The sequence below is a fragment of the Triticum aestivum genome, chromosome 4A, assembly GCF_018294505.1.
Source record: "Triticum aestivum cultivar Chinese Spring chromosome 4A, IWGSC CS RefSeq v2.1, whole genome shotgun sequence".
NCBI classification, from domain to species: Eukaryota; Viridiplantae; Streptophyta; class Magnoliopsida; order Poales; family Poaceae; genus Triticum; species Triticum aestivum.
The window spans coordinates 674,540,499-674,550,093 of record NC_057803.1 but is presented as its reverse complement, the minus strand read 5'-3'; the positions used below and the strand labels follow the sequence as shown (position 1 = coordinate 674,550,093).

Here is a 9,595-nt window from a genome sequence, read left to right as displayed (position 1 = left end):
AGGAGCATTGGAGTTGCCACTCATCCGGACGAAGACCAGGGCAAAATATGATGGACGCTAGGCGCCATCCGCCTGCAGCGATTCAAAGAACAACCACCGGTTGTGCGGTCCGATGCGTCTTATCAGGGCCGCTAATCTCCTTAGCACGCACCGCTCGTCCACAGTGCACGTCATTGCAGGCTTAGAGTAGCATCAGCGGTAACGTCCTAGAACGCCTCGCAGTTGTGGCCGTCGACGCCATTGAAGCACGCCCTGTCCCCGCGGCATGCCTCGCAACATCGCCATGGCCATCGACGTTGTCAAAGCATCGGTGTGGCCGTCGGCGCCATTGAAGTATGCCTCGCCACCACTAACATTGAAGCATGCCTTGCAGCATCGCCACGGTCGTCGATGTCGTCGTAGCATGCCTCATCGCCGTGTCCATCGAACCCATCGCCGTGGTCGTCGAAGCATCACCACGGCTGTCGACACCATCGAAGTACGCCTCGTCGCCATGGCCATTGAAGCATGCCTTGCAACATCGCCTCGGCCGTCGATGTCGTTGTAGCGTGCCTCATCGCCATGTCCATCGAAGCATCGTTGTGGTTGTCGAAGCATCGCCACGACCATTGTAACACGCCTCGCAGCATCATCACGGCCGTCAACACCATTGAAGTACGCCTCATCGCCGCAGCCATTGAAACACGCGTCACAGCATCGCCAGGGCCGTCGACACCATCGAAGTACGCCTCATCACTGCGGCCATTCAAGCATGCCTTGCAGCAACACCACGACCGTCGATGCCGCCATTGCATGCCTCATCCCCGTGTCCATAAAACCATCGCCGTGGTCGTTGAAGCATTGTCACTGTCGTCACCATCAAAGTATGCCTCGTTGCCGCGGCCAATGAAGCATGTCTTGCAGCACCGCCACGGCTGTCGATGTCGTCATAGCATGCCTTGTCGTCGTGTCCATTGAACCATCGCCGTGGCCATCGAAGCATCGGAGCGGCCGCCCCCATCGGGTTGCATCAACGGTGGCTGCTGCGACCACCCCATTGCAGGCTTGGAGCATCGACCGCGGCTGTTGCACCGGCGAGCTGTGTGGTTGCAGCACCGGCTGTGGATACGGCATCAGCAAGCTCTGCGGTTGCAGCGGTGCCTCAAACCCGCCGGCCTTGGAACTTCTCCTTCAAAGGGCCCTGCAGCGGCGCCTCCACACCACGGCTGTCTCAAGCCAACTCAATTCAGCGGTGAAGTAGACGGGCAGGGAGAGAGAAGGAGCATTCCATCGAATGAGGAAAAAGAGAGAGACAGGAGATGGTACTGTGGAGTTGTGGTCAACGCACGGTGTAGGAGAAAAAAGTGTGGCAAGCCCTTCATCGGCTGGAATAAGGTTTTCGAGGGGGTTGTGGTGCGCGGGCTCGATCGGAACACGTGGCAATCGTGGAACGCGGCTGGCGCAAGCATGTTTACATATGGTAAGGTACTACTATTTGGTAAGAATCTAAACATATCCCTTAACCTTTTATAGCAACATTTAAGTGCATACAAAATAATTGTCAAAGTTTCATCTTAGAAACTGCATGACTAAAATATCATGCATTTCAGAACCGTGGGAGCACATTGTGCCGTGTACTTTTTACACTACGAAGGAAATAAATGCCTTTAAAAAACAAATGAAATTAATGAGGGAAATAAAGGAGTACCATGTATTCTGGACTTCTGATCCGGGGACCACACGCCAGTAGCCCTAGGATTTGCATGCCAGCTATTTTGTAGTTATTTCACCAGTGCTGGCACCTCACCGGCGTGGCCAAAAACGTGATAGGAAACGAAAGAAAACAAATACATCCCGCCCAGAGACTCGAAAGGAAAGTAGTAACCCGCCCGCGTCCTCCGTTCCCCAGTTTCTTCCACCCTCTTGACGCCGGTTCTATATAAAGCAGCAAAGCAACAGAGTGCCCCCATAGATCCAATTCCACCTTCCTCCTTCAAGAGCTCCGCCTATCTCTGCCCGCCCCCCGTCGGCGAACCTAGCACGAATCTCGTGCCATGGACACATCTCGCGCCGGCTCCTCCTCCAACCCCACCCCCACCAGGCGTCGTCTCACCGTTCCCTTTCATGGGCGGCCTTCACCAACCCCGCTGCCGGCACACCCCGGTGAATGGCGCTCCCGCCCCGCCGTCTCATGGACCGTGGAGAACATCTACGAGGACTTCTCTGGCCGCCGCAGCGCGCTCGTCCGAGCCCTCACCGCAGGTAAGCCATGGGGCGCTCCTTAGTGACACGTTTTTCTCTATATATGTGACGCCTACGTGCTGATGGATCTAACGCCAGTCTCTTCTTCTCCTTGTTGCCATACGCGCAGATCAGGATACATTATATGATTTATTGCGCGAGGAAGGTATGTAATATACAGATCCAACTGTCCCAGAAATTTTATATCCATTTCTTGTTACAAAATTGTAAATCTGGCTGACAAGAAATCTCAGATCCATTTTTTATTAAGAAAAACTAGTCATCAGTTTGCTGTTGCACGGGATAGTGGAGTTCGGTATTGAAACATGGGGAAACTTTGGCTGATAGTTTGGTCAGTTACTTTTAAACATATAAGCGTGTTTATTTTTGTAAGACATAGGAAAGAAAACTTTAGATCCCGTGTTTATTTTTGTATTAAGCAGAGGCTGATAGTTTCATCTGACATGAAAGTTCAGATCCATTTTTATTAAGAAAAACTAGTCATCAATCCCGTGTTTGCACGGTCTAGTGAAATTCTGCACTGAAACATGGGGAAACTTAGGCTGATAGTTTTGTCAGTTACTTTTAAACATATGACCTTGTTTATTTTTGTATTAGACATAGGAAAAAAAACTTCAGCTCCAGTGTTTATTTTAGTATTAGGGATAGGCTGATAGTTTCTTCTGACATGAAATCTCAGATCCATTTTTTATTAAGAAAAACAAGTCATCAATCCCGTGATTGCACGGGCTAGTGAAGTTCTTTATTTAATTAAACTTAGACTGATAGTTTGATCTTTTCCTTTGAAACACATAATGGTCTTTATTTCTTATTAGACATAGGAAAAAGTATTGAGTTAGACAACTACGGGCATTTGTGGCTGTATTTTTTAGATCCTGCTGTCCCTGAAATTTTAGATCCATTTTTATTAGAAAATTGTAAATCCGGCTGATATGAAATCTCAGATCCGTTTTTTCATGAAGAAAACTAGCCATCAATCCACTGCTCTTGCACGGCCTAGTGAAGTTCTGTATTGAAACACAGGGGAATTCAGGCTGGTAGTCTGATCAGTTACTTTCAGTCATATTTCTCCGGAAGAAAAAGGTTATTTTCAGATATACAACCATGTTTATTTTTGTATTAGACATAGGAAAAAGAGTATAGAGTTATAAATAACTCTCTGCATTAGTGGTAGTATTTTTTGCGTGCATAGACTTTTCCAATTGACAAGTGTGTGAAATCAATGCGCGTGATATATATTCTTGGTGTGCTATGCCCCCAATAACCCCAAATTGATAGAAGATGTAACATGGTAGCAATTTTATGAAGGCTGCATGTGTACTGGTGGGCTATTGTATTGTAAACGCGAAATTCTTTGGTGGATGTATACTTTTTTTTGTCCTTTTCTCCTAAAGAAATATGATGGGGTTTGGTCTTAAGTTTATTATAGACACTCAACACTTGTCGCCCTCAAAACCTTCAACTGTTTCTAGACCATATCTTTTCTAGGACTCGATTATGCATTACTATTTACATAGAATATTCATGCAAAAGTGTTTTACAAGAGTACATGAGGACATTTATTTTCTCCTGGTCATGAAGAGGATCCATGGTTCTATTTTGAATTATCTTTAATTTTAAGTCACATATTATATACATGTATATTCACTAAAATACGTCAGATAAATGATACAGTTTTCTATTTATTTTAGTAATGGGAAATACGGACCCTTGCTATTCTGCACGGACAACGCACAGTGTATATAAACATATATACTTGTATGCGCACAAGCGATCTTTCTCACGATGACATAGAGAAGGCCGACTTAACTTTAAATTAGCCAAAAGTAGAGAGATTTATATAAATTTGGCAAAAATAGAGATCTGAATATTTATCACGCCTCGTAATAGGATTAAAGTACCTGCAAATTCTAAGCCTGCAGCCAGTGATATGAACCTCGCCATCACCAAGCCATATGCATGGCATGGGTGCTTCATAAAAATATATTTAATTAATTAAAGTGTCGAAAGCATGCAAACTAACAATCTAATCTCCTGCTTTTTTTTACAATAGAGTTGTTTGACATGTAGCTACATCAAACCTGTTTGAATAATATAATAACTTTTTGTCAAATCAATGATTTGGAGAGGTATTTTTTCTTAAATTAAAGTAAATCTCATATGGTGCCCCCAATTACAATTAGTAAATATAAGATGGCGAGGTGTGCAAATCACTGGCTGATGGAGTGGTGTGATTCATTTTCTCGCTTCAGGTAAAGAGCCAATGTGCTTGTACGGGTACCCGGACGGTAGTTGGGAGTTGACACTGCCGAAGGAGATGGTGCCGCCAGGCCTGCCGGTGCCGACACGAGGCATCAACCGCCGGCAAGATTATGTGAACCGTTCTGACTACCTGACACTCGTCGCCCACCACTCCGACTCGTGGCTCATGGGCGTCACCTTTTTCCTGTCCACTCATCTCGACGCCAACTGTTGCTGCTGCTCCTACCACCACCACCACCACCACCACCACCACCACTACTACTACTACAACTTCGTTTCACAAACAGTTTTTTTTGTGCACTTAACATTTAGGACATTTATATGTGCAATCTAACATTTAGGACATTTATATGGACAAACAGTTTTTTGTGCACTTAACAAACACGAGAGAGAATACAGCTTCAATAGAGCCATAGTCCTGCAGAACTAATTGTTAGAGCCTCAGCATTAAATAATGGGCTACTCTTATTAGGGGCGATCTTCATCTTCTATTTAAATCATTATGTTTTAGTGCTTATATAGTTCCTCCATGCATCAAGAATGTCATGTGTTACATATTGCTTGCGAAGCCAATTGCTGATTTGATGATGTTGGTTTACTTTCTCTTTCAGGATACGTTTATTTGATATGGTAAATGAGATGCGAACAGTCATGACGAATTCTATCTCTCTTACGGTCTTTCTTGGCTATCAACATTTGCGTGATACAATGCAAATAGGGAGTCGAGTGCACCAACTCAAGAGAATGTGTCCAATCCAGACGTAGTCTCTATCACACATGCTGAAGAGAACGTGCCACCTGCTCAAGACTCGATGCAAGTTTTGTCTTCTCCAAACAGGGACTCTAGGAAGCCTGCTAAAGACAAACAAAAGGATAATGAAGTTACTGACTTTTGCGGATCTTGTAATGCTCCGTATCATGCCAATGCCTTTTGGATTGGTTGTGACGGATGTGACCAGTGGTTCCATGGAAAATGTGTGAACATAACTGCCTCTGAAGCAGAACATATCGAAGAATACCAATGTCCTGACTGCATCCGCGAGGTGATCGGAGAGTAGGATATAATATGTGCCCCATTCCTTTATTTTAGGTATGCAGTCACCCTTTGTATGAAAAATTATTAACTAGAAAGGTAGTGAGAGAGGCATTACATTCTTTTCCCATTCCGTTGGGATATATGTAAGAATTCAGTTTACAATGACTCGAAACAGGCTTTCGCCTTGCTATATTAATATAGCAACCACCTGACAGAACTGTGATATCGCTGATGGGTAAACAGGACAATCAAACCCAAAAAGAGAAACAAATGCCAAAGCGATGATTTCCGGCAACCGCCGCCACGCTCCTATGCCTCTGAATTCCACCAAACTCCTATGCCTCTGAATTCCCGCGTACCAAACAACACCTTCAAGAAGGACTACAATGACAATGACGCTGCTGCCCAGACAGATCCTCGGATTTCTGCCGGTATACAAAGAGGAGTGCCGACAGGGTAAACCTGACGCCCTTCAAGAAGGGAGGCGACACACACAAGCGTCTCCGTGTTGGTGCCGGCATGAACCGGCAAAGATTTTTCCCGACCGCCGCACCGCTGGTAACTGCAGACCAAACATGGTAGTGTAGCACTTCCGCAGAAGTATGCCAACGAGTAATCGTCCCAACAAAGAGTGGAGAAGAGTATTTATGGATGTGTTTCTGTCACACACAAGGACTCATAGCTCTTGTGTGAAGTACTGCTTGGGCTTCTTCAAATACTACAACTGTCCTCATACCTGTGTTTATTTCTTATTAGGCATAGGAAAAAATGTATTGAGTTAAACAACTAAGGGCATTTGTGGCCGTAGTTTTTAGATCCTGCTGTCCCAGACTTTTTTGATCCATTTTTAATAAAATAAATTGTAAATCCGGCGGACATGAAATCTCAGATCCGTTTTTCATGAAGAAAAATTAGTCATCAAAATCCAGTGCTGTTGCACGGGGTAGAGTAGTTCTGTATTGAAACACAGGGGAATTTAGGCCAATAGTTTGAGCAGTTATTTTCAAACTTATTTCTTTGGGAAAAAGGTTATTTTCAGATATACGACTGTGTTTATTTTTGTATTAGACAAAGGAAAAGGAGTATCAAGTTATAAACAACACCGTGCATTAGTGGTTGTATTTTTTGCATGCATAGACTTTTCCAATTGACGAGTGTGTGAAACCAATGCGCGTGATATATATATTCTTGGTGTGCCATGCCCCAATAATACCAGATTGATAGAAGATGTAACATTATAGCAATTTTATGAAGTTTGCATGTGTACTGGTGGGCTATACTATTGCAAATGCGAAATTCTTTGGTGCATGTATAATTTTGTGTCCTTTTATATCTAAAGAAATATGATGGGGTTTGGTCTTATGTTTAATACAGACATTGGACACTTGTCGCCCACACAATCTTCAACTTTTTTAGACCATATATTTTCTAGGATTCGATCATGCATTATATTACAAGAGTGCATGAGGGGCATTCATTTTCTCCTGGCAATGAAGAGTACCCATGCACTGTATTCTATTTCGAAATATTTGTAATTTTTAAGCCGCATATATTACATACATATTTTTTCACTAAACTACATCAGATAAATGACTTAGTTTTTCTATTTATTTTAGTAATGATCAAATTTAAAAAAATTGTCTGGAATATGGATTCTAGCTATTTTCCACTGGCAATGCACAGTTTATATAAACATATATACTTGTGTGCGCACATGCGATCTTTTTCACGGAAGATATAGAGAGGGCCGGCTTAATTTTTTAAATTTACCAAAAGTAGAGAGATTTGAATAATTTTGGAAAATATAGAGATCTGTATATTTATCACGCGTCGGAATAGGATTGAAGTACCGGGAAATTCCAAGCCTACAGCCAATGGTATGAACCACGCCAACACCAGCCATATGCATGGCAATGGGTGCTTCACGCAAAAAACTGTAAACTAAAGTGACAAATTTGTACCACCCAAATCTAAAACAAACACGCAAACTAATAATACAATCTCGGGCATTTTTTTTACTATAGACTTGCTTGACTCTATCACACCTGCTGAAGAGAACGTGCCACCATCTCAAGAGTCGATGCAAGATTTATCTGCTCCAAACAAGGACTCTAGGAAGCCTGCTGAAGACAAAGGAAATGATCATGAAGTTACATACTTTTGTGAAACCTGTAGTGCCATGCCAACGCCTCTTGGATATGCTGTGACATATGTGACCAGTGGTTCCATGGCAAATATGTGAACATAACTGCCTCTGAGGCGAAACATCTCAAAGAATTCAAGTGTGCTGACTGCATCCGCGAAGAGATCGGAGAGTAGGATATAATATGCGCACGCTTCCTTTATTGTTCCGTATACAGTCACCGGCCCTTTGTATGAAAAATGCTTAACTACAAAGGTAGTGAGAGAGGCATTACATTCTTTTCGCATTTCGTTAACCGGATAATGTAAGAGAAGTATGTTTTTTTTTACATTAGCCCAGATCAGCGCTTCTATGCTCTTTTAATATTTGTTTGCACCAATCTTGAAGAGCTCCGAGGCACTTAATTGCTGCAAGAACAAACTTCGACTTGTCAAATGTAGTGTAGACGTGTATAACCTGGACTTAAAGCTCCTCAAATATTAAAAATAGATTATGTCAGCTTTAGAAAAAAATGAATGAATAATAGTAACATAAAATTATTAATAATGATAAAAAAATTCATCAAATAGTAACTATATGAGGAACAAATTTCTGCGCAACGTGTGAAAAAGCTTGCAGGGCCTAGATCTTCACCATCTCATCCACAGGGTAAACATCATCGATCTGGAGTTCTGCAATTGTGTAACAGGAAGAGAGCCTTGGAAGCTCATGTCGCGGCAGCTTGCCGGCCATCTGTGTACGCAAAATAGCTAGCTCTTGGAGGCATTGGTCTCGGCGGCAACAATTAGTTCATATACTCCCTGTTCGATGCTAGCCGTAAGATCAACTCCTCCAATAGATACTAGTAGAACGCCTTGCATTACTATGGACTACAGTGCATACAAATGAATCATACAAATGTTTAAAGTCGTCTCCAAGATCGAAGATCATTTCTCTCTCATAAGTCATAGGTGCAAACATATTCAGACATAAACGAGTGCCCTGCTCCCCGAAATCCAACCGTCTAAACAGTCCAGGCTCCCAAATCAAGTCCATATGTGGAGGAGAAATGTGGTTGTCCGAACTATCCGTCATGTTATCTTCAACACGCGGTCCCAACACAACAAATCCACCCTAGGACACACCATTCCCTTTTCCTCACAGACCCTCCCCTTCCCGCTTGTTTTCCCATTGTAGCGGGATATTTCTTGCTGGAGCCCTCTCTTTTAAAATCGGATGAAGGCCACCTCGCTTTCATCATCCTACCCCCGTGTCTGTGTTGATTCGCCAATGCCATCAAGGGGGACGAGGCATGTGTCACCCAGGACGCCCTTTGATCCAAGAAGGCAGACCCCATATCTCCTGAGCAATTGCCACATTGTAACATATAGTTGAATCTCGTGCATGACCGCGAAACAAAAATATAATTTCTTTTGTTGGGCATGCAACTGATACGCCACCGTGTCCATTATTAACTCTTGAATCAACCAACCAAGGCATTTACCCTCCTATCCTTGCGAAAAAATTGTATGACTTGATGAAAATAAATGAACCGCCCTCTCATACAATTTTCTGCAAATCCATCTCTAGTGAAAGGAAATTCCCCACATTTTTAATGTAGGGAAATTATTCCACTTAGACATCCATGACTGAACATACCAACTTTACCCCCATCCCGCTCACTCTCAACCCTCACTTTTATCACAAAATCCACGAACTCGTGTTTTAAATGAGATAGCGATCAATGCCACCGTGGGAGGCCAGCATCAAGGGACAAAGGGGGCAACCGCCTTCGTATCTTAGTGCTAATTCAACCCATGGTGACTAACTTAATTTAATTCCCTTCACTTGACGTCTCGCACACTAGTTCTACCCATGACCAGTTCTGCTCTAGCCATTCTAAGTAAAACACAATGGTAACATGCCCCCTTGAG

At 43.3% G+C, this 9,595-nt stretch overlaps 1 pseudogene; it reads left to right on the top strand.

Moving 5' to 3' along the window:
* Nucleotides 1-2,033: 2,033 nt before the first annotated feature.
* On the top strand, nt 2,034-5,561 carry LOC123083042 (PHD finger protein ALFIN-LIKE 3-like; annotated as a pseudogene).
* The last annotated feature ends 4,034 nt before the right edge of the window (nt 5,562-9,595 follow it).